General features: G+C 41.3%; 1 pseudogene; it reads right to left on the bottom strand.

Annotated features, from left to right (window-relative positions):
- Positions 1-8109: 8109 nt before the first annotated feature.
- Positions 8110-16078, bottom strand: LOC109749391 (probable histone H2A.5; annotated as a pseudogene).
- Positions 16079-16505: the final 427 nt, after the last annotated feature.

Here is a 16505-nt window from a genome sequence, read left to right as displayed (position 1 = left end):
CGCTAAGGAAGACCGGGGAAAAACCGAAACGTCGGAAAAAACCAGGAAAAAACCGTTAAAAAAGCCGAAAACGCGTGCGGAAAAAAAAAACAAAATCTGGAGGGAGCATCCAGAGCGCGACACGTGGCGAATGGCTGAGAGCGCGCCAAGTGACGCTGATCGTTGCGAGGCTCCCGAAGGAGCGCTCGTTAACTAGTTGCTCCCGGTTTTGCAGCCGGTTTTTACCGATTTTCTAAACCTTCTGGAAGGATCCTGAATTGGTTTTTCTATTTCTCCTTTTTATTTTTATTTTATATTTTCTGATTTTTCCTTTTTCTGTCCTTTTTCCCTTTTCTGTCTTTTTTTTCCTTTTCTTTCATTTTTCTTTTAAAGTTAATTTCTTTTCTCAACAAATTTTATGCAATTTAAAATGTTTGTATATCTTAAAATTTGTTATTTTTCCAGATTTTGTTCCTGTTTTCAAATTTTGTTCAGAAATTCCAAAAAATTAACCATTTTAAAATTTGTTCGCTTAATTTCAAAAATGTACATAAATTCATAAAAGATTACATTTTCTAAAAAAGTTCTAATTCTAATTTTTTTCAAAATTCAAAAAATGTTTAGAGATTTTAGAAAATGTTTCTGTTTTAAAAAATTGAAATGTTCGCAAATTTGTTCATGTTTCCGAAATTTGTTCGCAAATTTATAAAATGTTCGTGTTTTGAAATAAATGTTCGCTTTTTTTACAAAAAATGTTCCTGTTTCCAAAATTTATTCACAAATTCAAAAAGTCCACGTTTTCTTAATTTCTTCACAAATTAAAAAATTGTTTGCAAGAATTTCATAAAATATTCATAAATTCAAATTGTCAGCGTTTTAGCAATTTTATTCCTGTTTTTAAAAAAATGTTCGCATTTTGAAAAAGTTGTTCGTAATTTTGAAAAATTGTTCTCGGTTCCAATTTTTTTGGGATTTTTCAAAATTGTTCTCCATTTCAAAATTTGTTCTCGAGATTCCAAAAATATTCGTGCTTTGAAAAATTGTTCGCGCTTCCATATTTGTTCGGTATTTTTCAAGATTGTTCTCTATTTCAAAATTTGTTCTCAAGATTAAAAGAATGTTCATGCTTTAGAAAATTGTTCCCGCTTCCAAATTTGTTCTCAATATTGAAAAAAAATTTGTGCTTTAAAAATTTGTTCGTGCTTCAAAATTTGTTCTCCGTTTCAAAATTAGTTCTCAAGATTCAAGAAATGTTCGTGCTTTAAAGAAATGTCACAAATTCCAAAAATGTTTGGGAAATTAAAATTTTGTTTGTTTGCTGAAAATTTGTTTGCGTAATCGTACGTTCAAAATGTTTTGGGAAATTCGAAAATGTTTCTGCTTTCTAAATATATATACTTTTGTGAAAAAGAAACCACGTTTGAAATTTCAAAAGAACTTCATTTTCTTTTGCCACGTATAGCTTATATTAACTGAGCTAGCATTTTTAGGCAAGCAAGTAAATGAACAGAGTGGCTAGAGACGTGGTTCACTAGGTCGAGGTCGTGTGCTCAATCCCCCACACACATGTTTTTGGGAATGTTTTGCGGGCTGTTCTTTTAGTTTTGGCGTAGCAGTTTGTTCTTTAAATATCACGTTGCTAATTTTGCACTAGAGTTAGTTTGGCACACTGGCTAGCTGCGCGGTCGTGTGTACTGCTGATCGCGGGTTCTAATACAACAAAGGACCGTTTTTATTGTTGATTTTTTTCCGTTGCGCTACCTAAATGGGCCAGCCCAGGTCAGCTACTTCCTTTGCGAAGCATCGGCAGTTTGCCGCAGTAAGCGGCACATAGGATGTCCCCTATTTCTGGATTTAAACGAGCACATGGGGACGCCTTGCACCGGGGAAGCCCAGATGAGCCGGCGGGTGGCAAAGGCCTTTTTTTTTTTCGTTTTCAGTTCTATTTTTTGCTTTTATTTATATTTCAAAATATTCTACATATATATACCAAAAACACTCTTCAAAACACATTAATAAAATGTTGACAAGCATTTGAAAAATCTTGAATAAGTACTAAAAATGTAGAACAAGTATTTGAAAAATGTTGAATAAGTATTTACATTTTTTGATTAAGTACTAAAAATGTTGAACAAGTATTCGACAAATGTTGAATAAGTATTAAAAATTATTGAACTAGTATTCAAAAAATATTGTGAAAATGTTGAGTAAGTAATTAAAATGTTGAAAAGGTATTTGAAAATATTGAATTAGTATTAAAAACGTTGAACAAGTACTAGAAAAATGTTGAACTAACTTTTAAAAATGTTGAAAAAGTATTTAAAATGTTGAACAATGATTCCAAAATGTTGAATAAGTATTATAAAATGTTGAACGAGTATATTAAAAATGTTGAACAAGTATTTTAAAATGTTGAATAAGTATTAAAAATATTCAAAAGGTATTTTAAAAATGCTGAATAGCTATTAAAGTGTTGAACGTGTATTTGAAAAATGTTTAAATAATGTTCAGATAATGTTGAATGTGTATAGAAAAAAAGTTTTTGAAATGTATGAAAAAAGAAAAGAAATGAAAAAAGCATTGAAAACCGAATAAACCAATGAAAAAAGAATGAGAAAAACAAAAAAAGGGATAAGGAAAAAGAAAAGGGAAAACAGAAAAAAGGGGAAAAAGAAAAGTAGAAAAAATGCCTACTCAAATAACCGGTATGAAAGAAAACAGGAAAATTGTTGAATAAATATTAAAACAGAAAAATATTGAATAAGTATTAAAAATAAAAAATAAAGTAAACAGGAAAAGGAACAGACTAGTATGTAGAACGTCTTCTGTTTTCTTCAAGTTGGTCGCGTGCTACGTATTTGACAGGAAGTCAATACTAGCGCATTGCCTCGTAACGAGGAGATCCAAGTTCGACCCTCGCGCGCACAGATTTTCTAGTCTTTGTTTTTCCCGATAATAAGCACTTGTGGGCCGGGCTAATACTGTAGCACCTCAACGCGAGAAGGTTCATTCGGCTCGCTTAAAGCGAGAAATAGCTCTCGCGGAACGCTGCTCTTCGGTACAGTCAGGCCAACCACTCTACTAACGAACTCCTGGTGACTAATATCTTTTTTTTTGCGGGGTGAAAAGGAGTTTATTCTAAAATTATAGGATTACAATCTCGAGACAACTGCTCCTCACAACATGGAGGACTCGAGTTCAACCATACCGCAGTGCAACACTCGGTACGGCTATAATGCGCCAGAAGATGTGCTACCCTATTTTGTTCACTACCAATTTTACAAGGAACAAACTCCCTAACAACCAAGTGAGCTTTAATCTCTGCATCTAAATGACCATAGACTGATCTCGAAAGAGTATCACCAGAGAGGACTGCCAAGGCATTCGAAGAATCAGATTGGACGATCACCGGCTTGTCTGAATGCTCAATGGCCAACGCCATACCTTGCATGATTGCGTGAATTTCCGCTTCAAGGGCGTCATTGCAATGAAAGAAATACCTATATGCTGCAAAGATCACAGAACCATCCTCATTCCGCAGGACCATTCTTGCAGATGCGCGCCCATCATGGCTCGAGAACGAGCCATCAACAGAGAGTGCACTCCAACCTGGTGACTAATATCGACGCAGACAATTTGTTTTTTGGGAGAACCACGGTCAAGTTAAGAACACAAGTAGTAGACGTGCTATTCATTTTGATTTTGATTTTATTTTGAAAACATATTCACAGATATTAAATGGTGTTCACAAACATGAAAAAAAAGTTTGCGTATTAAAAAAAAGTTTACCAAATTCAAAAAAGTTCATGTATTCCAAAAATGTTCGCAAAGTCAAAAGAAGTCCATTTCTTTAAAAAAGTTCAATGCATTATGAAAAACTCAAAAACAGTTTACGAATTTTACAAAAAGCACACAATTGAAAAAAAAACTATCAAATTGGAAAAAAGTTTATTGATTTTGAAAAAAGTTCATTGAATTAGAAAAAAATCATCGAATTTTAAAACGTTCATCCAATTTGAAAAAAAGTTCATCAAATTAGAAAAAAAATTCTATTTTGAAAAAAAAGTTCATCCAAAGGCCTTGTGACCAGGGAGTATTGATAGACGAGGATGTGATGACGCACACACAACTGGGTGACGGCAACCTTCTGATCATACCCGGCATGGCCGTCGGTGTACTGGAGGTCCATGTCGACCACTTTGTACTTGTCATCCTGACCAAGCAACAACTCCATGGTGTTGATGGAGTCCTCAACCATGGCCGGGTCGTTGGTGTACACTACCGAGAGGTCCTTCTCCCTCACGTGCGTCTCCACTTGATGCACACCGAACTTCATTGAAGTGCCGCTAGACATCCTCTCTGTATGTGTTGTCGTTGGTGTACTTTGTTTGTGTTGTGGTGCGTGATCGAAAGGTTGAAGAGACTAAGGTTATAATGCCCGCGGGAATAAATGGGGAGGTCGGATGGACTGAAATATCGGCACGCCCGGATGGCAGATTTTGTAGCCTATAACTCCATCGCCACACGTAACTGCATCGTGGCGGCGCTCTCACCGCAACCGCATTCATACGGGGCCCCCAACGTGATCGTGTGCCGGCCCCAACCGCTGGCGGAGCACGCACGAAGGATGCGAGAGCAGAGCGCGCGGAGGGACGCGAGCAGAGAGCTCTGCAGCCGCCTCAGCGGCGAGCGATCATATGCATATAGTAGTTGAATACGCAGGGAAAAGCCGTCCACAAGCCGAGCGCGTGGAGGGACGTGAGCAGAGCACGCCGCGGCGCCTACGTGGCAGCTATTTGTTCAAGAATGCCTAGAAAACTCAAATAATGTACAAAAAGGCAAAATAAACTCTGAATAATTTTATATTTTTAGCACGACGCTCTTATAGTTGCATCTTCTGTGAACACGAGCACTATATGGAGCCGCATCCTATTCACACCACCTGCAACAAGGGATATCTCCAACATAGATGGGCCACCATCCAAGAATTAATGAACAAGTTTCATGGTTACTATACGCAAGTGGTGAATAGGCACGAGCACTATATGGAGCCGCATCCTATTCACACCACCCGCAACAAGGGATATCTCCAACATAGATGGGCCACCATCCAAGAATTAATGAACAAGTTTCATGGTTACCATACGCAAGTGGTGAATAGGCAACGAAGTGGCATTGGAGTCGATAGCCATTTAAGTTTTGTTTCACATGGTCATCATTTTCATTGTTTGCTTAGTTTGTGGCACTGAGGCATGTGCATTTTTCTTGCTAGATGGGACTGGCCGCCACTTTGTACCATCTACTTGAGAAAAAAACATTCACTTTGTCCCATTATTGGATGGTGTTGAATGGGAAACCGGACTGGAAAACCCTTTATGATGAGCTCAAGAACAACACCAAGAAGATGAAGAAGAATGATGGATCAAACTCTCATCAGTCACTGAACTTCTCCCCTCCGTCCTAAAATTCTTGTCTTAGATTAGTCTAGATATGGATGTATCCAATACTAAAACGTGACTTGATACATCCGTATTTAGACAAATCTAAGACAAGAATTTTGGGACAGAGGGAGTAGAGGAGCCAAGTGGAGGGGCGGGCCGACAAGGGGGAGGGCCAAACAGAAAGAGATTTGTGATGGGGAAGAAGTGGGAGACAGAGAGTCTCGTGCATGAAGGCGTGGCAAGCAAAATGTCATGGAAAGTCATATTTTTCAACAAGGGGGAGACAATGATGAAAATGTAGGAGAAAAGGGAGGAGGAGATGGAGGAGAGGTATAAGCTCTTCTTGGATGTGCAAAGAGTGAGAATGTTGTTCAACTGGGAGAGGTTGAACATGAAGAGGAGAGCATAGACATCAAAATGGGAGCTTGAAAGTGCAACAAGATTGGAGACAATTGAGAAATAGAAGGTGAAGCTTGCGAGGTACATGGCAGAGCCGAGGATCATGTTGCAAGACACTAGCCTCTTGGATGATGAAGGCAAGAAGTGGTTGCTCAACAACAAGAAGAAGATTAACAAGTGCAACAATTGAGGCGATTGATTCATTTGTGTATCGCTTATGTATGAATTATTGAATTTTATTTTGACTTGTGTTGATTTGTTGAATTGTTCAGCCGTGGTTTATTTTGGTTTGTGATGACTTGGTGAATTAGTGATTTTGTGTGTTATATGATCTACATGCATGTGTTTAAGTGTTTGCATGAAAATGAGGGTATAAATATGGTAGGTGGGGTTGTTGGGACGGACAAATGAGGAGCTGGCCGGCGTTGACTGTGGATGTTTAGGGGGTCAAATTTGCCCAATCCGTTTGGCGATGCTCCTAATTGCCAATTGTTGCATATCCCCCTCCCTCCCTAAAAAAAGAATTTGCAGCTGTCTGACCTGATACTTTGATGTGCATACGACCAGGATATCTTTTGGCCCAAAGTAACAATTTTTCCCTGAAGCTTCTCATTGAAATTTCTGCGTTCCAAACACAACACAGCGGGCAGACCAATTAGTACTTCCAAATTTCAATGCTAGTTCTAGAGGGAGTTCTTTTGCGGTTCTAATTAGGAGTTGAGTCCTCCCACTATGAATCTAAATAACTACTTAGAGCATCTCCAATAGATGATATAGGCGTAAGAACAATAAATTTTGAAATCACCAAGGCATAAAAACAGTGCTCCAGTAGATGATGTAGATGCAATTTTTTTACTCAAGTTTTGTACGTGATGTAAAATAGGGCACCAAGTGATGCAAATTTGCATCACTTGGACCTCTCGAGCAAAACACGTGCAACACTAACTGCCGTGCGGGACATTCCCGTCGTGCGCCCGCTCCTCCACCCGACCACCGCCGTAGATGATTTCCGTCAGCAAGGCTGCAGCACCCGCTCATCCATCCTCCACCGAGTCCGTCACGACCCCGCCGCCCCACCCCCATCACCCCGGACGGCCGCCGGAGGTCCCGCCATAGCGCCAATTTGGATCCGCCGCCGAGCAGGGGTCCGGTCTATTGGCCAGAGCGCTGGCACCCGTGATTGCTCCCGGAGCACGTGGTGTCGTCCGGAGTAGGTCTTCTGGCCATCGGATCTACCGCGGGCAGCTGCACGACTGCCGCGATCGAGCCGAGCGGTCGTTGCTTCGGTCGGCGTCGCTTGCGCCACCTCGCCGAAATTACGGGCAACCCCTTATCCACACGCGTCAACGAGACGGATGAGAGGCCTCTGTGACCGGCACGGCTACCATCTTCAAATATTGATGATGATTTGTTTGAGATGATTTAGTATTTATTTGAGATGATTTAGGATTTATTTTGAGATGATTCATGATTTATTTGAGATGATTTTGATGTTATTTGGTTCAAATATGTATGAAATTGTGGAGTGGTTGTTGTGCGGCTGCCCTATTTTACATCACCCATTGGAGCACTAGTGCCCTATTTTACATCATCTGTTGGAGCTAGATATTCCAATGATGTAAAAAATTACTTTTTGATGATGTAACTTTTTACTCAAAACACAATTTAATAATATATTTTACATTATCTATTAGAGATGCTCAAAATCTAAAATTGATGGCACAATCACTTGCAGACGGGTGGCTATGATATGAACAGATTAATAGCAGTCAAAAACACATAATTAGCTCAAGAAATTTTGCAAGTTGCTAATTACTCAGTTTCTACAATTGAATCAAGGAATATATACTTCCTAAAGCAAAAATTGGCGTTCATCATTAGCACTTTTGATGTTCTGTTGAACCAAACAATAAAATCAGGCTTAGGAGGCGAAGAGAAGGATTACACCTTTCCCCTGACAATCGGCTCCTTGCCCTCAGCCCTCGCCAGATCCTTGTCATCCTCCACCGCCGGCTTCTCATCCTCCACAGCCGCGCCCGAAATCTTCCTTGGGCGAGCCGGGCGCGCCCGGCTATGGTGCCGCCTCCATAATACCAAAATCAGCAGATTCCAATTAGCCTACCCCACAAATGTAAATATCCTCCAAAGTACTAGCACCAAGAACAGTTGACAGAGCACAAAATATAAAGTCAGAGAGATTTCCAACATTTTTCCATTAACAACAAAAATTACATCGACGCCGCTAGGCGAACAGCTTATTACATATCCTAACACAAATCAGCGCGCCTCCCTAAGCCTTCTTAGGGGACTTGGCGGCCTTCTTGGACGACTTGCCCTCCTTGGGCGCCTTCTCCGCCGTCCGCTTGGGGAGCAGCACCGGGTTGATCTTGGGCACAACGCCGCCGTGCGCGATGGTGACGCCGGCCAACAGCTTCCCGAGCTCCTCGTCGTTCCTGACGGTGAGCAGCAGGTGCCGCCGGATGATGCGGCTCTTCTTGTTGTCCTTGGCGGCGTTGCCGGCGAGCTCCAGCACCTCGGCAGCGAGGTACTCGAGGACGGCCGATAGGTAGACGGGGTGTCAGGCCTGAAGATAGCCACTGTTGATATATTCAGTTAGTGGGAGTTTCAGACATAACGCTTCGTCAGTGATCAATGGCTCAGATCGTGCCTCGTCCAAGACTCGTCACCAGCCATCAGATTGTTAATATTACTTAGTACTGTAGTTGTTTTCCAGTTACTGGTAAATTCCCACCTATATAACAGCCGGGTTATGGCTGAGCTGGGTATGACTAATTCCGTGAATCACTTGCCTCTGAGCTAAACTTTATACAATATCTATACAGAGTCGAGGCGAATTGCCATAGCCAAACCCTAAATTCCTCTTTCAAATCTCCATAGAATTAGTAGGTCCTGACAAAATTGGTATCAGATGCCAGCGATTCTCGGCGGAGGCGTATGAAGGCGAGAGAAATTTCCCCATAGATCGGTGATTCCCACCCTTTTTCCCACCCTTGTTCGTTTCGGCGCCGGTGTCAAGCGGCGGCGCCGGCGGCGGAGTTGAGGAGTCGGAGGAGGTGTGGGGGCGTAGGCGGTGGTGAGAGTTCAGGCACAAGTCGGTAGAGCAGGGGCGGTTGATCGGGCACTCTGCTCGATTGGTAAAATTCCACGTCCGAGCGTTGATCCGTGTGCCTTTGGAGGCGTGGACCGAGGCGGCGGCAAGATTTGAGGTACGGGAAAGGGTTACTGGTTCTCCAGGGTAAAATTCCTCACCCGTACCTAAGGTCAAGGAGATGGGGCGCACGAAGACGATTGATGAGGCGGATCTTCAGGAAGTTCTCTCTCTGCGAGATGACTTTGGTGTTCTGCAGAAGGACAGTTCTCTGATGCGCGCGGATGTATCCAAGTTGCAAGACGACGTTCAGTCCATCAGCTCGAAACAAGGTGAGATCTCTCTCCAGGTTGGGGGAATTGAGAAGGCAGTACTGGATCTGGGCAAACAGCTATCTACTATAAGTGCAGTTTTGAAATCGATTGTCCAACCAAACACCCAGGCACCATCTGGTACAGATCAGCCCAGTACGAGTCATGTGGTTCGTTCACCCACTCTGCAACATGAACAAATTCCAGATCAGCAGGCCAGAAATGAGGCTCTGAGGAAACAGTTGGAACTAGAGAGGGAGAAAACTCGACAAGCAGAAGAGTTACATCTGCAACACTTACCCCCCATCAGAATTCAAAGTCCTCCTATTCCTCCTGGGTATGATAATCAACAAAGAGTTGAGAATCTTAGCGCAGTGGGTACTCCTGTAACTGCAAGGGATGCTGGCCACACACCTGCTTTCAACAAGTTTTACCAGCCAAACAGGGACAGGCAACTTTGGCAAGGATATTTCAGAACTTATGAACAGGACATGCAGGCACAGTTTATGAAATCTTTGACCAAAGGACCAAAGATGGATTTTCTGAGGTTTCAAGGAGAAGATCCAGTGGGATGGGTTAGGCAGTGTAACAAGTATTTTCAAATGTCTGCAGCACCAGAGGAATACAAGGTCTCATTAGCACAGTTGTATATCATTGGAGAGGCTGATGTGTGGTTAAGGAGACCTGGTTTACTCAAGAAACAATTAAATTGGAAACAGTTTTGTGCTGAAATCATAAAAAGATTTTCGGAGCAAGGGTCTTATGATTTAACTGAAAAATTCAATTCAGTTAAACAGTTAAATACTTCTGTGTCTGAATATACAAAACTCTTTGAAGATTTGATGGCAGATGTGCAGGAAGAAAATCCCGAGCTCAGTGAGTTGTGGTTTGTCCGGTGTTATGTCAATGAGCTCAGAGAAGGGATTAAGTTCCAAATCAGACCATTGAGACCTCAAACGCTGACAGATGCATACTGGTTGGCCAAAGACATTGAACCTTGCTATCCTCCTATCACTTCTGCACCCAAGAAACAAGGTGTTCCTTATACAAATTTCTATCAAAAATTTCCAACTGGGAATTCAGTGAAACAAGCTACTTCTGCACCATATACCTCTGCACCACAACTACCTATCAGACATGCTGAAGTGAGTAATACCAGCAACCAGAAAGTGAGGAAAGTGGGAGAATGTTGGAGGTGTGGTGATAAGTGGATGCATGGACACAAGTGCAAGTTAGTTCCCAGTGTACATCTTATGCAACAGGAGAATGAAGAGCATATACTTCAGGATAGTGAGGAAACAAATCTACAAGAACAAACTAAAGCTGTAGCAGAGGAAGAGCAGGCTATGTTCATTTCAGCTTTTGCTATGGGCCAACAATTACCAGTACCAGCACCTACTGTGGTTATACATATCAATGGAAAAAGAGCTATAGCCTTACTGGACTCTGGTAGTACCTCTTCATTTCTCAATCATGAATTTGCAATTAAATCTAATTGCCAGTTACTACCAGTGAAACCCAGAGTGATTGTTGTTTCTGGAGGTGGTACACTTCTATCCACTGCAGTAGTTCCTCAATGTGAGTTTCAATTAGGGAAAATGAAATTATCTCACAACTTCAGAGTGTTATCTTTACCCAGTCATGATGCTATACTAGGCTATGATTGGTTTACTGCTGTCAGCCCAATTGCTTTTGATATTCCAACAAACAAATTCAGTTTTACTGTTCAAGGCCAACAAACTGTAACAACTGCTATGTTTACTAAATCTGAGAACATCAAGGAAGTTCCATCAGAGAAAATGAACAAGCTATTAGATAAAGGAGTGGAAGTATTCTTGTTGCAAGTACATAATATCTTGATGGATGCACCAGAAGATTTCAAAACACCTCCAGAAGTACAAAAACTTTTGTTGGAATATGCAGATTTATTTGAAGAACCAAAGGCTCTTCCGCCTCATAGAGCAGTGGATCACAAAATTCCCTTAGTGGCTAGTGCAACTCCTCCTCAAGTGAGACCTTATAGAGTTCCTCAACATCAGAAGCAAGAAATGGAAGAGCAGATAAAGAAATTATTAGCTGCTCACTTGATCAGACACAGCCAAAGTCCTTATGCAGCTCCTGTGATATTGGTTAAAAAGAAAGATGGATCTATGAGGCTGTGCACAGATTTCAGAAAACTAAATTCCCTGACTATCAAGAACAAATTTCCTATTCCTGTCATAGAATATTTGTTAGATGAACTGCATGGAGCAAGGTTTTTCTCCAAACTAGATCTAAGATCAGGGTATCATGAAATACGAATGAGCCTAGAAGATATACATAAAACGGCTTTTAGAACATATCTGGGGCATTTTGAATATCTGGTTATGCCATTTGGGTTATCCAATGCCCCTGGCATATTTCAAGAGCTTATGAATACTATATTTGCCCCTTATCTGAGAAAGTTTGTTCTAGTATTGTTTGACGATATACTCATCTACAACAAGGATCTCAAGGAACACTTGGAACATATAAGAATAGTAATGGACACCTTGAGAGAACATGCTCTGTTTGCTAAACTGTCCAAATGTGTCTTTGCTGTGCAGCAGATTGAATATTTGGGACACGTGATTTCTGCTGAAGGGGTGGCTACTGATCCTAAGAAAATATCAGCAATTGCCAACTGGCCAACTCCTGATAATGTCACTAAACTCAGAAGCTTTTTGGGTTTAGCTGGTTATTATAGAAGATTCATCAAGGGATATGGAATGATCTGTAGACCGTTGCATGATGTGTTGAAGAAAGGTCAATTTGCTTGGCAACTTGAGCAGGATCAAGCTTTCAAACAACTGCAACAAGCTCTGATATCTGCCCCAGTCCTAGCCCTACCAAATTTTTCTCAACCGTTTGTGCTTGAAACAGATGCTTCTGGCAGAGGAATAGGAGCTGTATTAATGCAACAAGGAAGACCTATCTCTTACTACAGTTCTGCTCTTTGTCCCAAAAATGCAGCACTGTCTACATATGAGAAAGAGGCCCTAGCTATCCTAGAAGCCTTGAAGAGATGGAGACATTATTTGTTGGGAAATGATTTAACCATCAAAACTGATCAACAGTCCCTGAAGTTTATTACTGATCAGAAGATTACCGAAGGAGTGCAGCATAAATTGATGATGAAATTACTGGAGTTTAATTTCACAATTCAATACAAGAAAGGAGTGCACAATAGAGTGGCAGATGCTCTTTCTCGGGTCCTTCCTAACTGCATGACATTATCTATAGTAACCCCAAAGTGGGCAGAAGAATTGGTAGAAAGCTACCAACTAGATCCTAACAGTAAATCACCACTGGAAAAACTATTGCTGGGAAATAGTGATACCAATAGTGATTATTCTCTGCATGCTGGAATTATCAGATACAAGGGGAAGATATATGTGGGAAATCTGCCAAACCTCAGGAACAAGTTACTGATGGCACTCCATAGTTCACCAGTGGGAGGACATTCTGGCAACAGGGCTACATACCACAGAGTTAAGAGCATTTTTTACTGGCCAGGCCTCAAGTCAGCAGTGGAAACTTTCATTGCAGCCTGCCCTACTTGCCAGAGAGCTAAACATGAAAACTGTTTACAACCAGGACTGTTGGATCAATTACCAGTGGCTGATATGGCATGGCAACATATTTCAATGGATTTTGTGGAAGGTCTACCAAACTCCCAAGGCAAAGATGTGATTATGGTGGTAGTCGACAGATTTACCAAGTACTCCCATTTTATTCCATTATCTCACCCATACACAGTCCTCAGTGTCGCTCAAGCATTGGTGGAAAATATCATTAAACTGCATGGTCCTCCTAAAATGATCATATCAGATCGAGACAGGATATTTACTAGCAAGTTGTGGAAAGACATATTTGCTGCCTTGAAAGTTGAACTCAGGTACAGTACGGCATATCATCCTCAGACTGATGGTCAGACGGAAAGGATCAATCAGTGCCTGGAAACTTATCTGAGATGTATGACTACTGATACTCCTACTAAGTGGTTATCATGGCTGTCCTTGGCCGAGTATTGGTATAATTCTACTTACCACACCACTTTGAAGATGTCACCATTTTAGGCTCTATATGGGTTCCCTCCTCCCTTAATCAGTGAACTTGCAATCCCTGGTCCTGAGGATACAGAAGCTCAAGAGTTCCTGGCAGCTAAGCAGCAAATGATAGAGCAACTCCGGGAAAATCTGGTACAAGCACAAAACAGAATGAAAAAGTACGCGGACCTCAAACGAGTGGAAAGATCCTTTCAAGTGGGAGAATTGGTATATCTGAAAATGGCCCCTTATCGATTGGCAGCATTTGGTTTTCGAGGAGCTCTTAAACTTCAGAACAAGTTCTATGGGCCATTCCTTATCTTGCAGAAAATAGGCAACTCTGCTTATAAGCTACAGTTCCCTGATCATGTGAAGATCCACCCAGTGTTCCATGTTAGCCAATTAAAGAAACATATTGGAGCAAGGTCCATTCCCAGTCCTAACCTTCCTATGGTCAATACTGATGGTACAATTAAAACAGGTCCTGCGGGTGTGTTGCAAGTTCGTCAGATTCCCAGAAACGATGCTCCTGTAGTACAGTGGTACATACAGTGGGAAAATTTATCGCCTGAAGAAGCTACTTGGGAGGATGCCGATTTTATAAAGTATTCATTTCCAGAGTTCTTCAAGGAAACAACCCAAGGTTGGCGCCAAGGGAATGCAACATCGTGAGGACACGTTGTTTCTCAGAACGGGGCAATGTCAGGCCTGAAGATAGCCACCGTCGATATATTCAGTTAGTGGGAGTTTCAGACATAACGCTTCGTCAGTGATCAATGGCTCAGATCGTGCCTCGTCCAAGACTCGTCACCAGCCGTCAGATTGTTACTATTACTTAGTACTGTAGTTTTTTTCCAGTTACTAGTAAATTCCCACCTATATAACAGCCGGGTTGTGGCTGAGCTGGGTATGACTAATTCCGTGAATCACTTGCCTCTGAGCTAAACTTTATACAATATCTATACAGAGTCGAGGCGAATTGCCATAGCCAAACCCTAAATTCCTCTTTCAAATCTCCATAGAATTAGTAGGTCCTGACACGGCGGCCCCGGTGCCGATGCGCTGCGCGTACCGGCCTTCTTGAGGTACCGCCCGATGCGGCCGACCGGGAACTGGAGCCCGGCCTTGACGGACCTTGACACGGACTTCTTCCTGGGGCCGCCGGCCTTGTGCCCTGCGGCTCCCTTCTTGGCCTTCGCGCCTGCTCTGGTGGCTGAGACGTCCATGGCTAGCCGCTGATGCTCGTTGAGGCGCGGAAGAGAAGATATTTGGTGCTGAGAGATTGGGATGGTGAGCTCTGGACTGGTGGGAAACACGACGAGACGACCGAAGTATTTAAACGGTGCGGACGGCGGCCGTGGTGCGCCTGTCGATCCGTGGGCGTGGTAGTTGGGTGGTGGGATGGGGAGGGCGTGGACGGTCAAGATGCGGTCGGGGGAGAAGCGATCCGTGGGAAGCACGGTTGGACCAATCAGGTGTGAGGTGATTTTGGAGGCCGGAGAACTTTGCGCCTCCGTTTTCCCGCGTACGGTGAGGAGATTTCGGGGGAAGGGGTGGCAGCCAAAGCCCTGAGTTTCGCGGCATGGGTGGGTAGGTAGCAACTGCCAAGCGTCACTCAGGTATGATAGAGATCAAGCTCAACAAAAATATGATAGGATCGATTCTCCGCAATGGAACGGACGCGTATTTGGCACAGGCACCATATGCAATGTGTGGGGCACGGTCCAACTCATTTTCGAGGATTTACGCCTGTGGACTTTAGCGGGGAGGTCCGGAGTGCTGAGATATAGCGAGTAGTGGGCTAGGTGGGTTCGGAGTGGAGTTGATGGGGTTGCCGGTCTGTGGCGATCTACACCTTGTTCTAACATTTTGTAAATATTTTCTGTCTTCTATAAAGCTAATGTACTCCTTTGGCGTACTCTTGAAAAAAAAAATCTCCGCATCAATGAATGCAAATTTGTTTGGAAGATATGTACAGAGAAGATTGAACATGTAGGTTTATCGGTAAGGAGATCACGCGTTGGATGATTCGATTGATGGACAATTTGATGTATAAGTCGAAAAGGGTGATTCTCTGTGCATGGTGGTTGCTACGTACACATGGTGGAGGCTACACATCTTTTGGCATAAGTGCCTTTTTATATATATGAAGTGTCGGCTTTCTTATGGCATTGGCACAAGTGCATTTTTGTTGTATATAAATTAAGTTTTCTCATTTATATGTTTACTTTTATTACCTTTTGGACACAAGTGCCTTTTCGTTGTGTAGAAAGGGTCTTTTCTCACTTATCTCGGCCTTTTTTGCTTTCCTTTTTGGCAAATTATTTCTGATATATGTATTTCAAACTTCACATGTAAATGAATATGCAACATCTTGCAAATAGTTATTGTGAACACATGTCACATGTCATTTAATAGTGAAAATAATTATTGGGGATATTGAAATGCTTTGTGTTATGTATAGTTACTTTGTGAAATGAGATATTCATAATCATATTTATAACTTTTTATGTGCTATGTGAAATGTTGTTTCAAAACTGCACTTGTGAAATAGTGAATATAGTTCGTATCTTCATAGACCATAGTTGATATAAGGATTGAGTATAGCTTTTCTAATATATGTGTGTATCTTTTAATTCACATTACATATTTCATATTTGGATTGAGGATAGTTTTCCCAATATATATATTTGAAACTTCACATGTAAATGAATATGTAACATATTTCAAATAGTTATTGTGAACACACGTCACATATCATTTAATTGTGAAAATAATTACTAGGGATATTGGAATGCTTTATGTTATGTATAGTTACTTAGTTGTGAAATGAGATCTTTATAATCATATTTATGACTTTTTATGTGTTATGTGAAATGTTATTTATAAACTACACTTGTGAAATAGTGGTATTACAACGATATAGACATATAAATTTTAACATAGACCATTCAACCATCACTATTTATTATTTATGTTTAGGTTTAGTAAATGATATAAATGATGCTTGAATAATATAATATGATTTGTGATATTAGATATGCTTTCAACTATACTAAATGTACTAATTGTGGATTGTTGCTTCGCAAAACATTTAACTGTATAACCATATGACATATGAAATATGATATTATGAAAAGTAAAATATAACATTTGTACTATTATTTAACATAAAACACATCTCAACAATGAATTGTCC

This window comes from Aegilops tauschii, chromosome 7 (genome assembly GCF_002575655.3).
Source record: "Aegilops tauschii subsp. strangulata cultivar AL8/78 chromosome 7, Aet v6.0, whole genome shotgun sequence".
Lineage (NCBI taxonomy): Eukaryota > Viridiplantae > Streptophyta > Magnoliopsida > Poales > Poaceae > Aegilops > Aegilops tauschii.
Note: the sequence above shows the minus strand (reverse complement) of the source record. Positions and strands in the feature narration are given on the sequence as shown.